Here is a 25,439-nt window from a genome sequence, read left to right as displayed (position 1 = left end):
TAAATGTTTTAAAGAAGGTTTTTTTTAACTTTAGATTTGGTGATTCGTTATTTAATTGATAAAGATTATTCTCACTGGAATAAAACCCGATCAATAAACGATCAAAACAAGATCATTGTATTGACGTGGCATTAAATGTAAAAAAATTACTGTAGGCGAGGCAAGAAATTAACAATACTGGTTCTTCCATGAATAAACGAGTCAATAACAACTACATTCTTCGTAACGTTAACGTCATTACTACAACTTTCCGACCGGCTACTATACACGCGGATGTAAACAATAACACAATATACGTTTAAACAGGCCGTTGCAACACTGTAACGGTGAACCTGTCTCGATAAAGTAGGCCTGATGCATCTAATATTACTTTTCTTTTCTAATCGATCTCTTTTTCATTTTCTTTTCTTTTTTTTTATTAACTGCAATTTATTAACATATTTTAGATTTATTTTTTAATACATATTTATTTTAATAGTATTTTTTTTTGTTGCTTTCATGATATCATAGGATAACTTTAGTTCAATTTCTGTGCCAGTCCATTTTGTAATCGGTTCTTCTTATTTCCGAATCGTGCGAGTTTTTTTATTCTTGCTTCTTTTCTCTTTGCCCACATCTTTTTGAGTCGTTCTGATCTTTGGCGCCTGTCCTCGTCTGAATACACCCTGTTAGATTTCTTTTTGATTTTAGTTTCAAATGTTATCGATAAGTTTTAATTAGTTTGTCGTATTTTTCAGATTTTGTGATTAGATCTTCTTTGGAGATCCTCAATTCTTCCATATCTTTTTGGACTTCCTTTATTCATTTGTTCTTTGCCGGTATAAGTTAATTATTTGGTTTGCAAGTCTGGTGTTTTCTGCTCTAAGTAGGTGCTCCAAGAATGAAATTCTTTTTTTCTTGAAGAAATTTGTTATCGGGGTTATTATTTTATATACTTCTTCATTTGGGATTATCTTCCACCGTCCTTCTACCACGTTTTTCTTGTTTATGTATTTTCTGACTATATTCCTTTCTATCTTTTTGATCCTTTCTACTTCTCCAATTTTGTACGGTCCGAAGAGAGTCTCGCTGGCGTATTGTATTTCTGGAAGAATTATTGTTTGGTAATGTCCGATTTTAGTTTTTATCGATAGGCATTTTTTATTGTATATATTTTGGGTAGTTATTAATGATTTTTTAAGTTTCTCGGTTCTTTATTACCAGTTTATTTTTCACTGATGTTATGTGTTATGGTATCTCCTAGGTATTTAAATTTTCCCGCTAGTTCCACCCTGTTTCCGTTTACGTTTAAATGATTAATGCATAATGGATCCCTGACCGTAATTTTAGTTTTTTCGTATGATATTTTCAACCCCATTTTCTCAGCAAGTTGTTCTAGCGTTTCTATTTGGGTACTAGCTTCTTTTATGTTGTTTAAGGATGGCTAGATCGTCTGCGAAACCCAGGCAGTTTACTTTAATTTTTGTTCCAATTTTTATTCTTTCTGGATTTAATTTTCCCCATTCTCTAATTATATATTCTAGTGCGCAGTTAAATAATAATGGGGATAATCCATCTCCCCGTCTCAATCCCGTTTTTACTCCAAATTCATCTCATATATCTCCTCTGAATTTAATCTTTGACATTGTGTTTTTTAAAGTTAGGCTGATCATTTTGATTAGTTGTGGATGCAGACCAAAGTTCCTTAGTATTTTTAATAGGCATTTCCTATGTATAATAATAATAATAATTTACTTATCCCAAAATTACAAAATATACTTAAGGTTTTTTTTTAAAGAATAAAGATTCTTTATTATTCTCTTAAAGCATCTAAGAGCGTAATAAAGAATAATTTTATTATGCTGTTATTTCCATTTAGGAAAAAATAAAAAAGATTCAATTCGAGAAAGTAAAGAATAAAATTGAAAAATTTTATAGAACTCCTAATTTTAGAAGTAGAATTTATTACTTATTAAACTCAGATTATCTGACTTCCAAGTTAATTAAAAATAAAGTTAACAAGCTGTATTCTACCCGTTAAAATAAAAAATCGTCTCGGCTGAGAAATCTGGAAATGGTACGGAGCAAATGAACCGCAACGGTTTACACCATCCACTAAATAGTGTATAGATTCGCTAGCCAGCGTCAGAATCAGAGCTTAAAAGGACAATTCTGCTACTACTAATATGTAATAGTTGAAAACTATTGTACTATAAAACTTTCATAGATCGTTCTTTATTGCCTAATTATGTAGAAGGCCTGGCAAGCGTCCCATAGTTTTGTATATGAAAATTTAAAATATATAAAATAAAGTTTAATAGGTTAAATTTTTATTTAAATAAAGATTTTAGATAATCAATTAATGATGATCGGTTACGATGAAAACATATGCTTCTGTCAAATTGGATAGCGACGAACGTTTCCACGGAGAAAACTCCGCAACCAACTAATATTCATTCTTTAGAGATGACGTACTATCCGATATGTTTTTTTAAATGAAATTGTAATAAAAATTTATATTATTATTTAATTTTAAATTTTATCATATATATTTATTTACATTATCATAATGACCTGTAATTTATTTCCGGAGAGAAAATATTTTAAATCTATCATCCACCAAAAATAGCCTAAATCTCATCTATATTAAAACATCAGATTCGGTCATTTTATGCTAATTTCCAACCACCCATGATCTATTTTAGTAATTATATGGTTTACGGTAGCAAACCATGATCGATACAAGATTCAGATATTTTCAATAAATTAAAGAAGTTTGACCTTATGGGCAAGTAATACTTTTATATATACAAACAGAAAATAAGCCTTCATCATTATATTATTATTATTATTTCTAAAAATGTAATATTATTTCTAAAAATATAAACATACTGCAGTATTTATAAACAAATAAACGCGTGCACATCAAGTGGAATATTCTGTAAGTAATTGAACATTATAAAAATCAAGGTCACTTGATCAGAGTAATAATAAGTAAACGTAGAAGAGGAAATTGGTAATTTAATACACGTGTAATAATGCGGTTTAGTTCATTTCAATTAATGAAAGTATTAAATGTTTTAACGTAAAGCACGTACACTTAATGTAATAATGTACATTGTAAAAGATTCATTTATAGCACTGAAATAGATGTTATTGGAGAAAAATTTAATTATTTCTTAATAAGGAAGTATATCTTTTACATATATATATATATATATATATGTGTGTGTGGGTGTGTGTGTGTGTGTAAACCGGTCAAGGAACGCTTTATTCTCCCGACCGTCTAGCCAAGAAGCTCTGTCCACTGGACCCCCAATCCCTGACGCATTCGTTATCCTCATAATCGTGAGAATACTAAATATTTTACAAATATTTATTAAAGAAAAGAAATTAGTCATTTTATTTCATTATATTTCTGTTGCTATTGTGACAGAAATATAATGAAGGAAAATAATTAATTTTTGTTTCTTTAACTAATACCTTATCCCCAAGGGGAGTAGAGCCTCGATTTATGGCTTAAACCTTTCCTGGAATAACACAAATGTATCCTGAAAATTTTAAAGCAGTTGGTTGGTTTGTTCTCGCGTGATGCTGTTACAAATAGATAGATTTACAAACTTTCGCATTTACTCGTATAAGATGAACGAGTATATAAAATAGTTAATTTTTAAAACGTTATTTTTTATATATAAAAAAGTATTTCTTTCCTTTCTTTTTTTTGAATTGTCTGTTCATTACATTTCCTCGACTAGGCCGCAGTCAAAAAGAATACCACAAAATTGTATACATTAAATAAATATATAAGGAAACCCCAATATAAGTGAATGTTATTTTCGTGCTCCTCGTACTTCAAAATGTAAAGGAAATTCATTTTCACCCCCCATTCCCACCTTGCAACCGAAAGTAATACCGTTCTTTTCTTCGAAAAGTCGGTAAAAAAATTTCCATTACAAAGGAGTGTATATAATTACACAAACATTTTTTACATTTAAAAATGTTTATATATGATCTTTAATTTTCATTCTAATCTTTTATAAAATGTATTCTGAGCGACTAAATGCTAAAATAAACTATTGTCATCAGTATTAAAAAGAGGTTTTCCGTTAAAATATTACAAATTGCATTAAGGCTCAAATTATAAGCTTTTTTATGTCGCTCTTTTCATTTTGTACGAAAAATATTATCAGAAAGGTAAAATATAATTTTGCCCAATTCTGCGCAAGAAGACTGATTTTTCGTTATTTTATTTTGTTTCCTTTTGCCTTCCTCAAGCATATAGGCCTACCCCTCTAAGTAGATAACGTTACCTGAATACGCCGAACAATATTGCTAACAATAGAATGACACAGATAAAGAAACGTCAACGTTTTTCAACTTGCAATATCATAACGAACTATTTTTCCAAGTTGCCCCGCTCAAATTTTTTCGATATTAAATTGAACTTAACTCAAGAACAACTCAATCAGTCGTCATTAAATTTTCACAACCACAATTTCAAAAACATCTAAATTTCAATAAAATTGATGTAGCAGTTTGGAAGACACAAAATTATGTATATATATATATATATAAGAAAACCCCAATTGATGGGAACGGTATTATTGTACTGCAATAACTCAAAACGTAAAGAAAGTTCATTTTCATCCCCTATGCCCACAATTCAACCCAACGTACTTGCAATATGTGCAACCAACCGTACCTTTCTTCTGAACAAACCTCTTTTTTATAATATGATATTATTCAATAAAATGTTAAATAATTTCTAACACATTTCTTGCATCTCCTTAAGCAGTAGTATTTCTTATTCTCTTTAATATTATCTCCTTTGTAATTTTATCCCAATTGAAAAAGTTCTTCGTATTACAAACCATTTATAAAGAATGTGACAGAGAAACCGTAACACGTTCCTCCGCCCCCCCCGCCACCACCAAAAAATACAAACTATAAAAAAGCATCTAAATACATTTTTACTGGTTCATATTAATAGTAAATGCTATACTTCTTTTCCAAATTTACAAAAGTGCACTAGTTTTGAAATTATAAAATATATTACGCAACATCGCTGGAATAATGTGTTTTCGTTGGTTGATAACATTGCTGGTCGATTTCTGTTGTTAATCGTAAATTTCAATTCTTCTAAAGTGGTTGGATACATTCCCAAAACTTTATTCTTTATAGGCTTATAAAAAGAAATTAATTGAAGATAAAACAGAGCAGGGAGGGGACATAGACACTTTAATTATTTCATTTTTAAAAAAAATACTCATCAAAAATCCATCGTCTTTTTTGCAGTAAAGAGATGTCTATGTTCAGCTGCTACCATTCGTCACTTCTATGAACACAATAAAAAGTTTGATAATTCTTTGATGTGCAAAAAAATAATGACAATCCATTTCCGCGAAAAGGCACATCAAAAATCTATTTCCTTACGTTTCAAATTTATCTCACAATATGGTATTAGATTTTCTCTAGACCAAATTTGAAAACTATTTATAGCAAAAATGTTATCCAGAATACTGATCGTGTTCTGAATAATTTCTTCGTGTGTTTAATACATTTTTTTTTTTAATGCCATTTTTAATTTAAGTATAATTTTGCTTATATGTTACAGATTATGTTAATATATTTGTTTATTTAATTCAAATTTTTTAGTCTCATTTTTATTTATAAATGGATAGGTCAATAAAAAAAAATCACTACTTACATATAAACACTTACTTTTATATATGGAAAAAGCAATTTAAGAAGGAACAAAAATGGTGTGAAACCTACTTATAAATATAAAAAAAATTGAAATAATTCCTCAAGTAATACATTTATTCAGATATAATTTATATTATTTAATTAAAAAAATATTTTATTCTAAAATAGGAAACAAATATGTAAATAGAAAATTTTATATATATAAAACATTTAAGTTAAGCAATATTTCATATTAAGTAATTAATATTCAGGACGTTTAATCTACACAAGGACTTAAAAGTTCATCATTTTGTTTTATTTAATCATCGATTTAATGTGAATATTTTTTTCCCAGTTATTTAAGATACCTTATTTCTTTATTTTCTTTTTTTTAAATATTAAGTCATAATTCTCAGTATGAGAAAAATAAGTAATTAATCTTGTTTCATACCATATAATTAATTAATTAATTAATCATAAAATCTATTAAAATGTTTTATTTACCAAATATTAGTAATAATTAATTATGTTGCTTTTAATAACTTATTAACTACAGTTACCTTACATTATAGATAATCACAACATCATCTACATCTCAAGTAAAGAATTAGGATTTTTTTTTATAAGAGATGTGTGTCAAAGAAAGAAAAACAACAAGAAAATTATAAAAAAATTATAAATAAAACTTTAAACATCAGTGTTATAACAGAATTGTACAAACTACGGAAACTGATAAAAGTTTAACATGAATGAGATAAAAAAGTAAATAAATAATCAAAACCTAGTTAAGAAAATTTAATGCTTTAAATTTTGTCTTTTAGAAATCGGGTAGAAAATCAGAAACAATTACTAACAACTAAAATTTTTGGTCGACGCGGAGTGTAGTTTCTTGGCCTTTCATCCGGAGGTGCCGAGTTCGAATCCCAGTCAGGCATAGTATTTTTCATACAACAAAATTCCATTCCTATAACAAGCTTTTCTATAGGTTTTTGTGGTAAATTATTTATCAAGCGAAAGAAGCTCTCTTAACTTACCACGGGCTTCAAAATGTCACTTTTTTTTATGAAAAATTACTGCAAATTATTAAAAATAAAAAAAATCATTTTTTGTGTGAAAAAGGACTGTTTCCAAAAAAACAAGTAGCCGATGGCAGGTGCCAGTCACACATACGGTAACGATGGTAGTAGCTGTGTCGGTTGAGCCACAGCGTATACCATGCTCCCCTTACAAAAGTCGGAATAAAAAAACCCGAAAATGGTTTTTAAATTTTATCTAAAGAGTATCTCAAGCCAGATTTACTGAATATCTCGTTTACTATAGTCGGATCGGGAAAATTTAAAATCATTGTTCAAATCCTTTTTTACCTTTCATCACCTTTCAAGATCGAATTTCATAAATCTAGAAATTGGTTTATCGTCATGAAGATTACACTCACCAAAAATCTGGTTTATTTCTTCATTTATTACCGAGAAATTAGAAAAACAACAGGGTTTTAAAAAGAAATTCAAAAATCCATTTTACACCTTAAAACCCGGTATTTCAAAAAATGTAGAAACTGGTTTTTAGAAATTCATAATCATTCGGTTCGAACCCAACTGACACGGCGATAGGCAAACACAGTTCACAATTCATTAAACTTTATGTTTCAACCGGCAAATCTTCACTACTACAAAAACACATATATATTTTTTTTCAAAATATTTTAAAATGAAATATATCTGAAAACTTTCTCAGTTATTCCAACAAACAAAAACCAAATAGAGGGAAGATACTATAATATTGTAAGGATTATATTTAACGTTTTCCAATCAATTTTCTTAAATTTTCAGGAAAAAGTATTTTGAATAGTAGAATAACATCAAATTATATAAATCATTACCCAATAATAATTCAGCATTAACAAAATAAATAAAAGTTTCTCAAATCTTTTATATTTGTAAAATAATTTTTCGTTTGGATTATGTACTACTTAAGTTATCTGGAAAAAACTTACAACGGGATCACCACACAATTTCCATAAATTGAATTCCGTCAAACTGGTAAAAAGTAGGACTTGGAAAATAAAGATACAATAATTGAAATCGATGGTAACAGAAAATCTTATTAGACTGATTATTTTATTAACCACGTAAAGTTAGTTAATTTAGTAACGTCAAAAAATTTAATAGGTAAAAACCGTCAGGGAAAGACAAACGCTAAATAAGTAAAACCAAAAATAATTGAAGAATTGAGATATAAAATCTCACTATTATGTAAAGAAACAACGTCGGTTTCGTTTGTTCCTAATAACCGCGAGAATTATTGGATCTTATGATTTCTTTTTTTTACCACAGATCAAACCTTACCAACGGTCTAAGTTTATAACTTAGTATTATACAAATCATGAATAAGAAATAAACATATAAATGAACAAGCGACAGATATTCAAAAATTAAACAACTACAAAAAAAAACATTGCTGACAAACACCGCTCTTTAATACAGGATAGTTAATAATATAGGATAATTAAAGACCGTGCGGGTGACAATTTGGTATATAGTATAATTTTTTCATACATACACCCTAAATAAATTATACTCTTTGGGCAGTCGTGTAACAATTGTGATCTTTAGATAGAGAGTATACAAGATGCACGCAAAATTTAGCCTTTCCAGCCTACTAACAAATACCCCCCCATATGAATTTTGAAAATCGAACGATTGTTTGCAGAGCTATTATAAGAGTACTCCATTGCACCTCCCAAAACGGCGCGTCAGGGGCACCTGCCAGTTGATGGATGATTGGACTAGCCTCGCACGGGGTGCTCGCATCACCTCATCACTAGCTTCACAGACATTCCCCACGGGAAGCCCATTATTATTAAACAGAATTTTTTTCTGTAAATTAAATTTACGTAAAATTAATTTAATTCTACTAAATTTAAATTATAATTTATTTATTTAAATTTAATTCTATTATTTTTGTAATATTCATTCGACTGATTTAAATCATTCAGTTCAAACCCAGCTAACAAAGTGATAGAGGCTCACAGTTCACAGTTGATTAAAGTTTGTGCTTCAACGGGCAAATCTCCACTACTTCATATATATATATATATATATATATATATATATACACACACACACACACAAAACACATTTACGTAGCCTACAAAACTCCCAGTAACGTAAGGATTCCATCGCGGGGTCATACATCTAAATCGGTTCGGCCGTTGAGCTGCTACGGTGGAAAAAACATACATTATACATACACCCTAAATACAATACACCATTACACTCCTTTTTGGTCAGTCGTGCTATAAATAATCCAGAACATTTTTTTCTAAATTTATTGTTGTCTACATCGATTGTCATCGTCTATAACGACGGTCGTCTACTACATCGACTTCTTAAAAAAATTATTGTATGTTTTCCGAATTTAATATCGTTGTTTAATCTGGTGGCGACCTGCGAGAATCCATCCTCACCCGAGTAAAGTAGCACTCGGTATAGTTTTGTATACCGAGCTAAGAAGTTCGATCAAGGTAAGCCAAACGCATAATTAACAAAGATTCTACTTTGAATTTGGAATATCTTCATAACGCCTATCTCAGAGGTCACAGATTAGTAGAAAAACGTCTAGGGCTACTAGAATATATGATCGTAGATAACGTAAATCTACTCTAGGACGTTTTCAAAGACTTGAAGTGTATACGCTAAGCTCAAAATGGATTTCAACCTTTGAAAAATACGTTTGGTCTCAAATCGATTATCACCCTAAAATTAACTATCTGAACTCGAAAGTTGTTCAAATAGATTATCCGATTAAAATATGCAAATACTGCATACCGAAGAATGGAATGGAGAAAATCCTGTTTTGCTGTGCCGGGAGCAAAGTAATTCTTGAACGACTTTAATAAACTCCTGATTTTGGGAACGCATCTTCTAATTAAAAATTTATTCTATACGGTAAGTTACGAAGAGGGATAACTCTGACAGCAACAACCCACATAAATTATTAAAAAAAAGAGATTTCCAATATTTAAAGTTCTAAACGCATATAGTCAAGGCGAAGTCGTAGTAGGGATGCTAGTATATATCAAATAAAAATACTGCCAAAGAAGAGGAGGAAGCTTGGAAGTACATCAAACAATTTATAAAAATAAATAACTAAATGATAAAAACAAGCAAATAAACAATAACAATAAAAAAAAATAACTACTCGATACGTGCGTTCAAACTGAATAACAAATAACCGTAAATGTTGATAATCAACAAGTAAACGATAATAATAACAAAAAAAAACATTAAAAAGGAAATAACTGCTCTTGATATGCGTGTTAAAACCGAATAACTAATCACCGTAAATTTAATTAATAAACACATAAAATTGAAACATTTAAGAAGGTAAAAATCATAATTCCGTATAGAAAAACCTAATTATAGTATATTTCATTTAAGAAGATAATTAACAAAAATCAATGCATTCAAACGCAAGGAAATAGTGATGCGTCCTTTGAAGCGATGAAAAATTATTATATTATAATGTCCGATATACATTTGTGGACTGCACTATTCAACGCTACCACGCGTAATCTACGCACGATTAAAGCGTTACCATTATTGTTTCTATCGTAATTAAAATTTGATAATACACTTACCGAATAAATTAATATTTATTAATAAAATTTAACGCTACGGTAATTTATGTAACGTACGTATGTAAAAATTTTTAGAATAAATATCTCCAAGGATTTAATTTTCAACCTTGATGAGAAGGTGCGTCTATTTTAGGATCGACAGCGATAAGCATATATCTAATTGTGTTGACCTATCGCAAAACAATACGTTTGTTTACAAATACTTAACCGAGATCTATTACAGTCCAAATAATTTATTCAATAATCTATTACTAAACATATTTTAACTTCTAATAATACCCGATAATATTTATATAGTATAACGTAAATTTTAATATAATTAAAGACAAAAGGGCTGTTGAAAAAAATATTATAAGGTCTGTTCAAAAAGTATCCGCTGAAACCTTTTCTTGGGATCTAGTTAAAGTCAAGAGCCAGGCTTAACTTAAAACGGCAGTTAATATTGTTAACGCACACATGATTTATTCTAGCAAGTCGGTCACTAGCCCGCCGTATTTTTGGATAATCATGTTAAATAATTTAGTAAACGTATTCATTTCACACCGTTATTTACGTACGAAACGCTACTACATCACGGGTTATAAAAAATCTGAAGCGATAATAGATGTAACAATCTTACCGGGTTTAAATAAGTAAAGAAATGGAATAATAGTTTTGATGAACAGCGATCCGTGTTACGGGAGAAGCATTAAAATGACGTTAACTTTTTCTTTTTTTACTACCGTGAAGTTATACGTTTTGAATTTGCTACAAAACATAACTTAGTACTGCCAAGACATTCTTTTTCTTATTTTAATTGCTGTTTGAACGCAGAAGACCAGACGTTTGATAACTGCACAACCGGAACTATCTTTTGGCAACTCCCCCGTGCATATCCATCACACTTTTTCTATCGTATACATCAAGAAGAAGAAAAAAAATTGTTTTTGAAGATTTGTATCTACCAAACTCTATCGATAGGAAAAAAATTAATTTTATACAGGATTCACGAACTTTCAGGACATGTTGTCCTGAAACCGGATACTTGGATACCGGTGTTATTTGGCGGTAAGGTTAATTAACCACACATCTCAGGTATACTCGGCCTGAGTTTGTACAAAACTATATCTCATTCTAATCACGATCCACGGACGCGACTGCCTACGGGCCCCGAATACAGAAAGTCGCATGGGATATCTGGAGACTTCCGGAATAGTCATCTGAAAACAAACAAACATATTAAGTTCGAAAAAGCTTCGTTGCAAAGTCTCCAAAGGTTGGCGAAAGATTTCACCCTGATTTGTGCGTCTTTGGTGTAATTATTCACCGGAATTTCTGGAATCCAAATTAAGAGGCAAATTTAGTAGTTTTCTATAAAATCTGCTGAAAAATAGAAAAATATAGCACCCCAAAACTGTATATTTTAAAATATTTTTCGAGAAATTTAGGTTAAAGACAAAATATTGGGGTTGATAAACGTACGATATCTCTTTAATAAATTCTAGTTTCTTAAGTTTGTATGTAGTTTCTGTAGACTTTATCGATACCATTTTATTTTGAATCAAATTTTCCACATATTTTGTTTGAAATGTTTACGTGTTTTTCACCCGTTTAACAAAGTTTATGCCGAGCATAAAATAGTATGTTTTTCGACCCCCAGTCTTTTCTGATTTCTGGAAAACTAGTTAAAAGGGATTTTTTTTTAATTTTTCAAATCAGATTTCTTATAAAACCACAAAATTTATCTCTTAATTTGCGTTCCAATAATTAAAGTTTGGCTTAAATTTACCGAAGGTGGAGAAAATAATTAGAACAATATCTTTCGTCATCCGCCACTCGCTAACGAAGCTTTTCCGAACCTCTATTAATAAAGTTTTTCTTTATTTTCATCTGTAAAAACGTGTCTGAAAGTTTCTTATAATCATCTTGAATTACTCTGTATAGTATTAAAGGTTATTTTTTTCTACGCTAATTTTACGAGCACCGATTAAATCGAAGAAACCGTAAATGAATTATATACGTAGTTAATTTTAATTACTAATCGCATTTCTTACTCGCCTTATAAAACAATTTAAAAAATAACAATTCTTCCTCAAACGTACATAAAAATATCCGATAAACGAAATACACCCGATTAAACAAATGCAAAATATTAGGCAAGTTAACAATTATTCGATTTAGATTTTCTTCGGTTGTTTTTTTTATTTTTTATTTTATTATATGCGAATCTTCGTAATAAAATTAAATATATACATTTTTAAAGGAATAAAAAGATATGAAACTCGATCTTTTTATAAGATAGATTACGTTTCAAACTCATCGACAAAGAAATAAAGTAGAGGGTAGAGATAATATCACCTTGAAATAAGTAAACCGGTAAATATATATTTATTTATCAAACCAGTTTTCCAGCTATAGCCGGGTCTGAGTGTTATGTACAGGCTAATCCGATTACTGCTACCGGCTTGCCAGGTCTGACGTAGCTGCAATGTAAGTGTAAATGTAAACAAGTAAACGGTATGTAGTCTTGTACAGACTCAGGTCGACCGCTCCTAAGACATATGGTTAATCGAAACCCGACCACCAAACAACACCGGTAACCACAGTCTAGCGTTCAAATCCATATAAAAATTAACTGATTTTGCAAGGAATCAAACCTTAGAACACTCTACTTCGAAAATTAGCTGATTTTGCGATAACGAGTTTAACTACTACAATAACCCGACCGGTTAAGTAAACCGGTAAATATAAACAAAAAATAAACCGTATTTTTTTATAATACTAAAATCGAGTACAATAATGTGTAATTATTCTATTTTTATTTTAATACTAATTAATATTCAATAACGTAGTTACATCGCATCTCTTTTAATTAAAAATTAAACTGACCATCAATATTTTTAGTAAAGTATAATGTGAAAAAAGAAAGGAGGGTACGTGTTAACATTGCAGCTCCTCATTTAGTACGTGTGACCACACGAATATGAAATGTTTGAATATATATGGCCTCGTTAGCCAACAATGTATACGGCAAAAGAATCTCAATATAAATTTAAATGCACAACCGCTTTTATATGGAATAATGTTCCACAGATAACAAATAGAAGATACGTGATTCACAATAGGTTTTTGAAGAAATATTTAATAAAAATAAACCGACGGTCATACTATGAACTTTTATCATGAAATTAATCGTTACTAATTTTTAAAAAAATTAACGGTACTGGTATTAGAAATCAATCACCCCAATTATTGCGCTCTAAAATTACGTATTTTACACTCCTTCTCAAAGAAAGAACGTAGAAAAATATTCCAGCTTTATAACTATCAGCGTTTTTATGGTCAATGTGTTTTTACTCTTTGGCAGCTACAATTGAAAATTTTACAGACGTTCTAAGAACGAGTCATAAGTCATTCTGAGAAATGACACGACGATTGTCATAAAATAATAATATCCCATGCCAGGTATATTTAAAGAAAGTAAGCGTTGAATTGGTGTTCTATTGTCGTATTCTCTGAATCAAACTGACTGTTGCGTAAATTAAAATATATCTAGACCGATGGAATTCAGGTTTTAGTAAGAACTAAAAACGGGACTCTGTTTTGTTCATCATAAGAACTGAATGTTTAAAAGGTTTAAAATTTCGTTATTTATTCATAAATTTAAAAAGGCTGGACGGAGTAAGATAGAAATCAAAAACAGAATGTGAAAAGCAAGGAGAGCTTTCTTAGAGAAAAGCACATTGATTGTATCATATATGGATGTAATAATACAGAGTAATTTTTTAGTCTTGTTACCCGATTTTAAATGTAATTTAAGAAAGGGAAATTTAGGTGGAATAAAAAAATGTATTTGTTACTTACAAAAGAGATTTAATAAAAAGCTATTACTTACATAACCGTTAAAGAATATGCTCAAAATGCCCACCCCTTGCGGTTATACACGCGCGGACTCTTTTCAGCATATTAGCAGAAACCTTTTTAAGAGTTGCATCGGAAATATTCGTGATTAAGTCTGTAATATTGACTTTAAGTTCTTCGATAGTGTGAGGATTGTTTTTGACGGCCTCGGACTTAATATAGCCCCGCAAAAAGTAGTCAGGGGATGTGAGGTCTGGGTACCCTGGAGGCCGTAAGCCCTTGCTTATTATTCGATCATCAAAGAACTCTTGCAGAAAATCCACGGTTTCTCGAGGCGTGTGGCATGTAGCGCCGTCTTGCTGAAACCGGCAATACCGTTCTTGAGGTTCCAGGAGGGACACAAATTGGCGTACAATATTCCTGTATACTTCACCGTTTACTGTCTGTTCGAAGAATACGGGTCCGACTATACGATGACGAGATATCGCACACCGCACGCTAATTTTTTCAGGATGCAAAGATTTATCTTGTAAAGCGTTAGGATTTTCAACCGCCCAAATTCGACAGTTTTGACTGTTCACATAACCATAGAGATGGATCCAAGCTTCATCGCTAAAGAACGCTGTGTTTAAAAATTCGATTCCGTTATCGTTTACGAGAGACCTAGACCGACGGCAATATTGCAATCGCTTGTTTAAATCTGGAGGCTGAAGCTCTTGGACTAATCGTACGCGATACGGATACGATTTCAATTTTTTAGCGACTTTCTGAACACTTGAATATGACAAACCGACTTGCGTGGAAAGTTTTCGTAAACTTTTCCGGAGAATTGAGCAATCGTGTTTTCACATTCTCTAAAACGTCATCTGTCAAGCGAGTCGGTCGACCGCTACGTTTTCTGTCGCAAACACTACCTGTCTCTCGAAATCGGTTCGCTGGCCTAGAAATTGACATTTTTCTGGCGGAGGAACACCAACAAATTTAATTTGAAATGATTCTTTTACACTCGCGTACGATTTCGTAGCAAAATATTGTTCAAGAATGAAAACTCGTTGTTCTATGGTAAAAGACATTCTGTTCGTAAAACGACCGGAAAAGGCACAAAAGTTTTCACAGCTCGAGGAGAATCAACTCACACTGCCGTATCCATACCGGTTGAGTAGCACTACCAACTTCGTGTCACAAAACAAAATTTCACTTTCTTAGAAAAAAATTAGCAGACATTAACAGTTGGGTAACAGGACTAAAAAATCACCCTGCAGTAAGATTCATTTTTTGATCGATAGCTTTGCACGTAAGCTTGTAGCTTTGAATCTTGTTTGTGAAATATGACAATGGAATTCTGTAGCGTATGAAAAATGCCATTCCTGACCGGGATTCGAACCCGAGAACTCCGGAATTAAAGACCAAGAAGCTACTCCGCCACGGAGATCGAATATTTTACAAATATCTTTGTAAAACTTTATGATTACGAAACATGAACAAATTTTGAATTACATTTTTACAGGAGGATATTGAAAATTATCTGGGTCGATAAAATTCGAACTGGCGGTCTAAGATGTGTAGGAAAGGAAATAAATTTATGAAAAAACTTGTGAAGATATGAACTATGTTAGTTGAACATATGTTAAGTTATCCACATTTGGTCAGGTTAGGTTAGAAGTTAGAGAGCGTAAACCTGTAAAAAAAAACAAACAAAATTAGAAAACATATGAAACAGATGAAGGGGATGTAGATGTAGCATTTACAATGGGCTTAAAAAAGTAGCATAGAACGGTAGGAATAAAAACGAGCATCAAACCAGTCAACTGACTGAAGACACAAATAAAGTTCAATCGACATACTAGGGCTACTGTATAAAAAATCTAAACAATGAAGCTTTATTTTCAAAAAAATATTAGACTATATTAACTATCTCTCATTCATTCGGAGAGTATTTTTCATTTACATTCATACATATCATCCTCAATCATCATCTAAAGTAATACCTTACGGTGATTCCGGAAGCTAACAAAAAAGAGACAACATAATCACAAATTGAGGTTATGTTGATGGTATAAGGTATATTTTTCATTAAATGGTATATACATTTTTTTTACATATACATATTTATATAGCCTAAGACATTCCCGGTAACGTTATGATTCCAACGCGGGGTCACACATCTAAATCGGTTCAGTCGCTGAGCTGCTAAGGTAGAACATGCATACATACACCCTAAATACATTACACTCGTTTTTGAGTAACAATACTTCTTCAGAATATTTAATTATATATAACTTTAAATCCTGTAAAAAATTACCGCCTTCTAAAAAAAGGCTTTTTCAGGTTTTTTACTAAGTAATATTAATGTACATTAAAAAGAAGCAAATTTGTTTGATAACAAGACAATACTCGAATTAATCATAAAATAAACATTTTGCTATCCAAAAAATTAAACTTTGGAGAGATCTCAATCGATTTGAGAAAAGTCAAAACTATAAATAGGCTTGCCTGCAAATATACAAGTTTATTTAAAGTAATATCGATATAATCTACAATCGATTTAATAATAAAATGTTGCACAATATATATTATATAAGTAATGAAATAAGACAGTTTATCACCATAGCAACCTGTAAATAAAGAAACAAAAACAACTTGTATATTTCTTGTATTCGTGAATAGGAAAAGTTTAGTTTAAATGATATTTTATATTATCCAGAATTTAATTGTTCGTAATGTGAATAAAATTTGAGATGAAGTAATGAATTAAAAAAAAGTGTCGAATTGTTACAGTAAATAGTTAAAAATTTCATAAAAATAACGGTGAACTATTGATGTTTGTTAATAAAAGCAAGGTTTTTTTTTAATTCAGTGTAATTTGACGAAAAAAATAATTTGAATAAATCAAGCAAAAAATTGGTATGTTTCATTAAATGAGTACGTTTTTAATTTATTATTTTTTTTACAATTACGTATTTTTTCATAGACAATAAAACTGGAAAAATAGTTACGCAAACCCAAACCGGATAGAAAACAAACTACTTTTTTAAAAAAGCTTTTATAACCATTTAAAAAAAAAAAATCCAATTTTAGGTATTTTAAAAACCGCAAAATTTTAATATAAATTTAAATCACTAAATGTTATAACAAAATTTATTCAACAAAACATAACTAATTTAAAAAATATCGAAATACTCTTAAAAAAAATAAAACTAAAACTACACGATTTAAAGAAAAAGAAACTTTCAATTTAAAGCACTTCACATTATCAACTTTTATAAATAACGGTCGTAGAGGCTTAACATTTATGTAGCGCGGAAGTTTTCACCTCAAAAACGCACAAAAATAATTTTGACACGAATGGATGAAAACAGTCGCTCACAAGAACATACCACAGAATACCCACAAACAAATTCCCAAAATTTCTTTATGGCGAAATATAAGAAGAAATGAAATAGTATCCTTTTTTTAGTTTTAATACACGGATTTTCTTAATTCAGTTAAAATCTTCAGAAAAGGTTAATTTTATTTTTAGCAAACATCTGATAAAAGAAAATTGCTTTCTTTCTCTTTAGGAAATAATTTTTTTTATATTCCTGTAGTTCCAAAAGAATTGTACCGGTTGATGAGTAACAAACGATTCATTTTAAAGTCACGAAGGATAACGATGAATACCTACTTTAAAAAACTACTTTGTACAAGCGTGCACGTAATAAATGGCGGACAAAAACTATTTTATTACACCATTAGGTATGATGTGGTTGCGTATCTCTGTAACTCCAGAAAGTTTTCATACAAAAATATCAAACGATTCATAACGCCATTTTCTAGAAATCCACAAATAATATTTTTTTGATACATAAATTGACAAATCAAATAAAAATTGAATTTTAAAATAATTAGAAAACGAAATTTCCGAAGTGTTATACATCCCTTCGACCAGTTTTCCATCTACTGCCGGGACTGAGTTCGCGCGCGCGCGCGCACGTGTGTGTGTGTAGGCAAATGAAATTATTGCTACCAGCTTGCCAGGCCCAAAGTAGCTGTAATGTAAGTGTAAATGTAAACCGGTAAACGTGTGGTCTTGTACATTCAGGTCGACCTCTCCTGAGACGTATGGTTAATTGAAACCCAACTATCAAAGAACACCGGTATCCACAATCTAGCATCCAAATCCATTTAAAAAACATCAGAAGTAATGTAGGAAAAAATAACAATATTATGAAAAAACAGAATAGTTAAAAAATATATATTTTATTAAAAAATATTAACAAATGTATTTTAAATAATTTAGAATAACATTTATAATAATATTTATTTTAGAAATACATTTTAATAATGTATTTCGATTTATCAAATAAATCATTTTAAGTCTTGTACCTGTGATACATGGAACGAGTATAACTGTGCTTCATGAAGTGCCCGCCATACGCTTGATTGTGGAATATTTAAATACCGTGATACACGTCCTGTGTTTGTAGTTTGTGATAATTGCACAGCATTCATTATCGCTTGTACATTATTATGGTTTCTCGCACTTCGTTGACGACCAGTATCTGCTCGTTTTGGGTTAAAACTGCCGGTTTCTCTAAGTCACTCTTTACAGTCTGTTTTGTTTTTTAATAAAGTTAGATTTCAGTAACCTGCATTTAATTTTTTCTTAAGAAATTTACATGAATCTTTTCAGGATAAAATTTTTTGATTTCCAATTTTAAAGAAATACATCTTAATTAACAATTTAACAAAGTTTCCTCACATCAAACCCAAAAACTTACTTTTTACTCCCAATTTTTGTGTTTTACGCCAGATATCTTTAAAACTAATGAATGTACAGTTCTGGGGCCCATTTTTTCTTTATTTTCAGATCAAAAACCATAAGAAACAAACTAAATTTGCCCCTTAATTTACCTTCCCAGAATTTCAGTATGTCATTTCCTCGAGGAAACCGAAATCGAGACGGAAATCTTTCGCTACCCGTAACTTACAAAGGAAACGTTTTCGGACCTATGTTTATATGAACCTTTTTCATATTTTAAGCTGTAGAATCAGCTCCCGAGAGGTTGCAGTATAGTTTTGAATCACCTGTATATAGAGTGCTAAATACTTACCTTTGGGCACCTCATTCATCCTCTGAAGTAATATCTTACAGTGGTTCCGGAGGCTAAACAGAAAAAGAGAGAGAGAGAGAGAGAGAGAGAGAGAGAGAGAGATTACTATATTATGATGAATTAATGATAAAAAAACAAAAGTTATGATTTTTTAAAATTAATAACTGTTTCTTTAGTTCAATAAAAAATTAGGTTGGTTGTACGCTTCGAGATAAATTTTGAGTACTACGTTTTAATAAAATTTTGGTTACGTGTTAAAACTTTAGGCGGTTTAGTTATAAATTTTTTGCATTTAATTAATTTTAAAATCAAGTTATTTAATATTTTTGTATTCTAAATTGTACCTACATTTCTCCAATTAATTCGAAATGTATTTTATAAAACAATTTTACTATAAAACTATTATATATAAACAATTTTAGTTGTAAGACGTGAAAAAAATTTTATATTGCAACAATTTATTAAAAATAGCTATTTGTTCAATTTTAAATCTCTTTCTTAGCTCACAATTTTTTAGTAAAATATAATTACAAACTTTTTATAATTAATACACTACTGATATTATGACTTTTTTACTAACTCGCAATGTTTTTTCAATTTTTTTTTTCCATTTGTCCTCAAATCTTGCATCCTTAAAAACATACTTTCTGACATTGCATATCGATGAAATTTTGCACAGTTACTAAGGTCGGGTGACAATACAATATTCCACCATTACTTTTGCAAACATCCTTCCGTAAGGGGATACGTTAAGGGTCCAAATGGGCTATGCGGGGTTTTAAATCTAAATTAACCTCATCTAAATCCTAATTAAACTCGTGCAATGTATGAAAATAATTGATTAATGTAATACTAAAAAGTACAAAGAAGTTGTAATTTAATGAAAGAAGTTGTACAAATATCTTTAAGGATTTTTATATTATGTTGATGCCTGCTGTTACTCAGCGTGTAAAACTAAATACATAATTGTAATAAACGAGCTATAACATATTGAACGAATATTTATTATCAATTATTTTCCATAAAACTATATTTTTTATTTAATAATCGCCAGATAGATAAATAATTTAATATTTATAAATATAAGCATGATATATTATTAAGCTAATTTTATAGGTAATGAAATGAAAATAAATTCATAAACAAAATAGTTTACTAGTAGTTTTTTTTTTAATACTAAGGTCATCCGGTGTTGAAGACGCCATTAAAAATCAAATAAATTTATATAATCCCATAAACAGTGCACAAACTACTTTAATGATTTTTTTTCTGAAAATTAAAAATCTCTCGATGCGATCACGTAATGTCAAGTAAAAATAATTGCTGTAAAAGTTTACTGTCCGTAAAGAAAGAAAAAAAATTGATAATAAAATTTCAAGTTTTATATCAAATTACACTTGTTTTTTTTCAGCGCTATTAAATTGACAGATTCAGGTTTTTATAAGTAAACCAGTTTAATTTTTAAAAAAATAAAATTTTATCGTTTTTTTCACAATAGTACTAGAAAAGGCGATGGACGAAACAAAAGGCTGGAATTTTGAAAATACTTAACGGCGAAGTTAATAAAAGAAAGGAATTTTAATATTACTAAACATTTCATAATCTGTAAGAAATATGAAGTTTTACACAATTTATATTTGTAAAAATAAAAAAAAAAACATAACATCAAAACTTTTACTGGCCGATTAGGTAGCGGTCTCGACATTTCGTGCGGAGTTCCCGGGTTCGAATTCCGGTCAGGCATGGCATCTTTTAATATGCTCCCAACTTCCGCCGAGCTACGGGATAATGACCACAGCGTTGATGCCTCTTTCATAACAAAAAAAATTAAGAATAAGAGTCCAAATTTTTTATACCTGGAGATCGAGAAAGATTGCAAATGGTTAATCAAGAGATTCGACTGTTTCAATACATTTACCCATTTTATCTCCTTTATATTTTGAGAAAGTGGAAAAATAAATCGTATCAAAATAAATAACATTTCAGCTTTGACTAAAAGATAGATTTTAGCTTTGACGTACAAACATTTATAATCAACGGATGACAAAGTTTTAATATATAATGACAAAATCTTATTTTAAGTTGAAAAACGTTCAGCAGAGTAAAATACATTACATTTTTAAGGACGAAACTAAATTAATGGTGATTTAACGGCCGAATCAAAAATTGAACCTGAAACCGATCTATTGAATTAATCTGACCAAGAGATTATAATCTAACGTAGAGATTAATGATTTAAGTGGAACATTAATTAAAGAAGTAGGATTAAAACAATTGTAGGTTTTATAAAAAGTCTTTTCGATTCCAGGTTGTTTGTTAACAAATGATACATGGATGAGGTCAAGTTCAAACAGTTAGCGGTTGTAGAATTCAAAAATGGGTTTAGACATCGATTGTAGGAAGCTCATACTTGGACAGGAGGCGAACTATTGTCATTCAAGAACGGAGAAAGTATAAGAAAAAATAACAGATGTAGCCGCCCTCCGTATGAGCCCGGTTTGTTAGCTAAAGTATGATCGATTGTATATATAAATTTTTTTTTTCTAATTATATAGGGTTGTTGTTTGTTCGGGATAAACAAAAAACTACTCTATCAACCGCATCCAAATTTTTACCGTACAGCAGTGGACATTTGCCGGTTGAAGCACAAACTTTAATGAAATGAATTAATGAACTGTGAGTCTTATCACCGTGTGAGCTGGGTTTAAACCTAACGATTCGAATCGATCGAATTAATTCTATTATAAAAATAATAGAATTAAATTTACGTTAAATAAAATATTAAATAAATTTAAAAAATTCCTTTTTAACAATAACGGGCTTCCCGTGGGGACTGCGTTTGAGGCTAGAGTAGTGAGGTATGCGAGAACCTCGTGGGAGACTAGACAATCATCATCATCATCAACTGGAAACGAGCGGGTGCCCCTGCAGCGCTGTTTTGGGAGGTGCAATAGGGTGCTGTTAAAACTCTGTAAACAATCGTCCGATTTTTTAAATTCAAACGGGGTATTTGTTAGTAGGTTGAAGGCTAACTTTTGCATGCATCAGGTACACTCTCGATCTAATAGATAACGGTTATTCGGAAATGTGTGTGTGTGTGTGTGTGTGTGTGTGCGCGCGCGTGTATGTGTATATATATATATATATATAAAGTTCAACCGTTTGTTATCGCATCACGCAAGAACCAACCGACCGATTGCTTTTACATTTTCAGGATAAATTATAGTTTCCTCAGGGAAATTTTTAAGCCATCAATCTAGGTCCAAGCTCCCTTGAAGGTTAACATATTTTAAATATTCATTATTTCTTCGCCCCCAAGGAGGGTGAGGTTGTGAATTAATGATATTCATTAAGGAAAAATTAGACTGAATATTAAAAATTAGACATCGCAAAGAAATAAGTTATGAACTTTTCGTCATCGAAGAAGTGCGTACTATTTTTCTATCTTTTGGAATTTAGTTCTTTTTTCAGGTTTCTATAACCCGATCAGATTATAAACGTTTTCAGATTTCTATAAAGCCTGAATACTATAATTATTATTTATCAGTATTATTCTCACAATTATGAGCATAACGTACAAGCGATGATCCAGAGGGTGGAGCCTCTGAGTAGATGGGAACGGTAACCGAAGCAAGCTCTGCAGGTATCCAAGGCACCAGTCCCTCTGACAAATCGGGAATGGGGAGCTCTGCGGCCATCAGGTAGGCCCCTTGGCCCCGAGAAGCACCTGAGTTGGCAACGGGATTTGCCTTGTCTGATCTTACCTCAAAAGGGTCCACGTTCTGGCTAGGCGGGTCGGATAGTATCAGTTAAGAGTTACGAATAAAGCGAGTAAACTATATTGGTATGCGAAACTTAAATGGTTTTTAAATACATTAGAAGTAATTATGTATGTTACGCAATCACGCCTTAATCTCACACGCCTAATACTCAAAGTAATAACAATAAAAAGATACCTAGATATATTTTTAAATGGTTTTGAATAACGATTTAAATTTTAGTCCACAGGAAAATTAAAAAAAAATAAAAAATCGTACTTGTAAGAACTTAAAAACGACATCAACAGAGAAATTACCATTAAATTAATTAAAACATTAAAAAAAGATTCATCGAATCTGGTCCGTTTGGTAAAAGTAAGGCTTCTAATAAAAAAAACCGTACAATTCAAAATATATATCTCTTTTAATTCACTACAGCGAAAATGTTATCAGTATGTATTTATTTTTTTAAATGTTTCTAAAGAAAATCCACATTCAAATAGAATAAAAATTACAAATCTCCTTTTATTAAAAAAATTATTTTATTACAAAATTATTTAAATTTTCTATAAAAAACATTTTAGAGAGATCATTAAATACTAGCTCATATTCGAAGGAAGATACCTAACTTTTTTTTTTAATTAAGAACTTTTAACGTCATACTAAAATAAAAATATTTGTTATTTATTTACATTAATTAATAGAAGAGTAAGCTAGATTTTTATTTTAATTAATCCAGTCTATATATACAAGGTTAATATATAACCTTGTAAACAATAGTAACACGTTGTGAACATGCAACCTTGTTAACATTATCACAGTTTTCCACTATATATTTAACTAAGAGCATTGTACCAACGTATATAAAATTATAGAAAAAACGCTTTTTTTCTATCTTCAATTACGCAACGACAAAAAAACTAAATTTAGTCAAATATTTTAAATAGAAGAATAATTTTAACAATACGGTTTACGATGGCTGAACTCAAAACTCGAAAAAAAACATATAATTAAGAATTTATACACTCCCAAACGTTCAATACTGACCCGTAATCTAAGAAAATTTTGGTATATGTTTATCATAAACTGTGTCGATAATTCAGTTAATCTTCCTATACTAAAAAGAAACCTTCATTCGCACAGTAAATTGATTTAGCAAAATTTAACTAATAATAAATCTATTTATAAATAAAAATGAAGAAAGAACCAAATTATCGATCGTTTATAATACAAAAATATTACGATAAAATTTTAATTCGCATATAATTTTTTTTCTGAAACCATATGTTTTCAGTATTTATAAAATAAATATTTTTATCGATAAAACCACACGAATGAACAAAATACAAGGAACTAAATCTCGTAATTAATAGTGTCAAGTCTCATCTACGTTTCGTTTAAATTTTATTTAAAATACCCTCAACAAAGATTCGGGATGTGACAACTGACGTTTTCAGGACGGTATGTAATAGATTTAGGCCTTCTACCATCTGACTAGATTCTGTAAAATGATTTTCATGTTAAATGACAAATTGTTTTTTTTGTTTTTTTTTTTCAGAAAACATATTTAAAAAATCCACTACAGAATAGGCTTACCCTTGATATTTTTAACTTTTCGAAAGGTAACAAGAATTATGACAAATTTTTAAATTATTAGAAAAATGTATTAAATATAAATATATGTCGTTTTTCAACGTGAAATAACATTTAAAGAGAAATATGAGAAAACCTATTAGATTTACGTGAAAAAATCAAAAAGATAACCATTGCAGTAGGAAATTTTAACTATTTTTAATATGAAGTATTTATTCCCACAAAAAAGCATGGTGCGTGGGTTTGTTTGTTGTATGTGCTCGCATTTTTATTTTAGTTGCTATTGTAACTAAAATAAGTGGTTGTGTGTGTGGTATTGGCACAGAGCGGACCACTGCTTGTGCGCCGGACGGCTGCGCGCAGTGCACGAACAATTGATTCGTTCGAATGATTTACCTAAAATTATATTTGTGTTTTGGTGATAAAATAGGGAAATATAGTGGTTAGAACAGTGTTTAAAAAACACAACGCAAGGAACAACTAAATAAAAAAGTTCAGGATTTTTAAGCAAATTCATGAACGTGATTTAGTTAACAGTTGGCAAAAACATTTCACAAAATCTTATGTAATGAAACAAATCACGTAACATTTTCGCGGCGGGCGATAGAGCCTCCCTTTTTCCTAATTGTAAATTTTTTCCCTAAATTTCCTAATAGTAACAACTGATCCGAGGAAGGAACTAATTTTGAATATACTCGATTATTTTTTAACTCGATAAAATGTCGTACGTACCTTTTACCGGCATAATTAATCGCGTCAGACTGAATATTATTTTATAAAAAAGTGATTTCTTTAAATTGTAATGCTTTAACAGACTATTCCTAACTTAAATAAAATTTTATTTTCAAACGG

At 30.3% G+C, this 25,439-nt stretch overlaps 1 protein-coding gene across 1 annotated transcript in view; it reads left to right on the top strand.

Moving 5' to 3' along the window:
- The window catches only part of LOC142331054 (fatty acyl-CoA reductase wat-like), a 64,880-nt gene that overhangs the window by 11,747 nt on the left and 27,694 nt on the right, over positions 1–25,439 (top strand). The window lies entirely within an intron of this gene.

Source organism: Lycorma delicatula, chromosome 10, assembly GCF_047948215.1.
Source record: "Lycorma delicatula isolate Av1 chromosome 10, ASM4794821v1, whole genome shotgun sequence".
Classification (NCBI taxonomy): domain Eukaryota; kingdom Metazoa; phylum Arthropoda; class Insecta; order Hemiptera; family Fulgoridae; genus Lycorma; species Lycorma delicatula.
The sequence above is the reverse complement of the archived record's forward strand: the minus strand, read 5'-3'. Positions and strand labels throughout refer to the sequence as shown.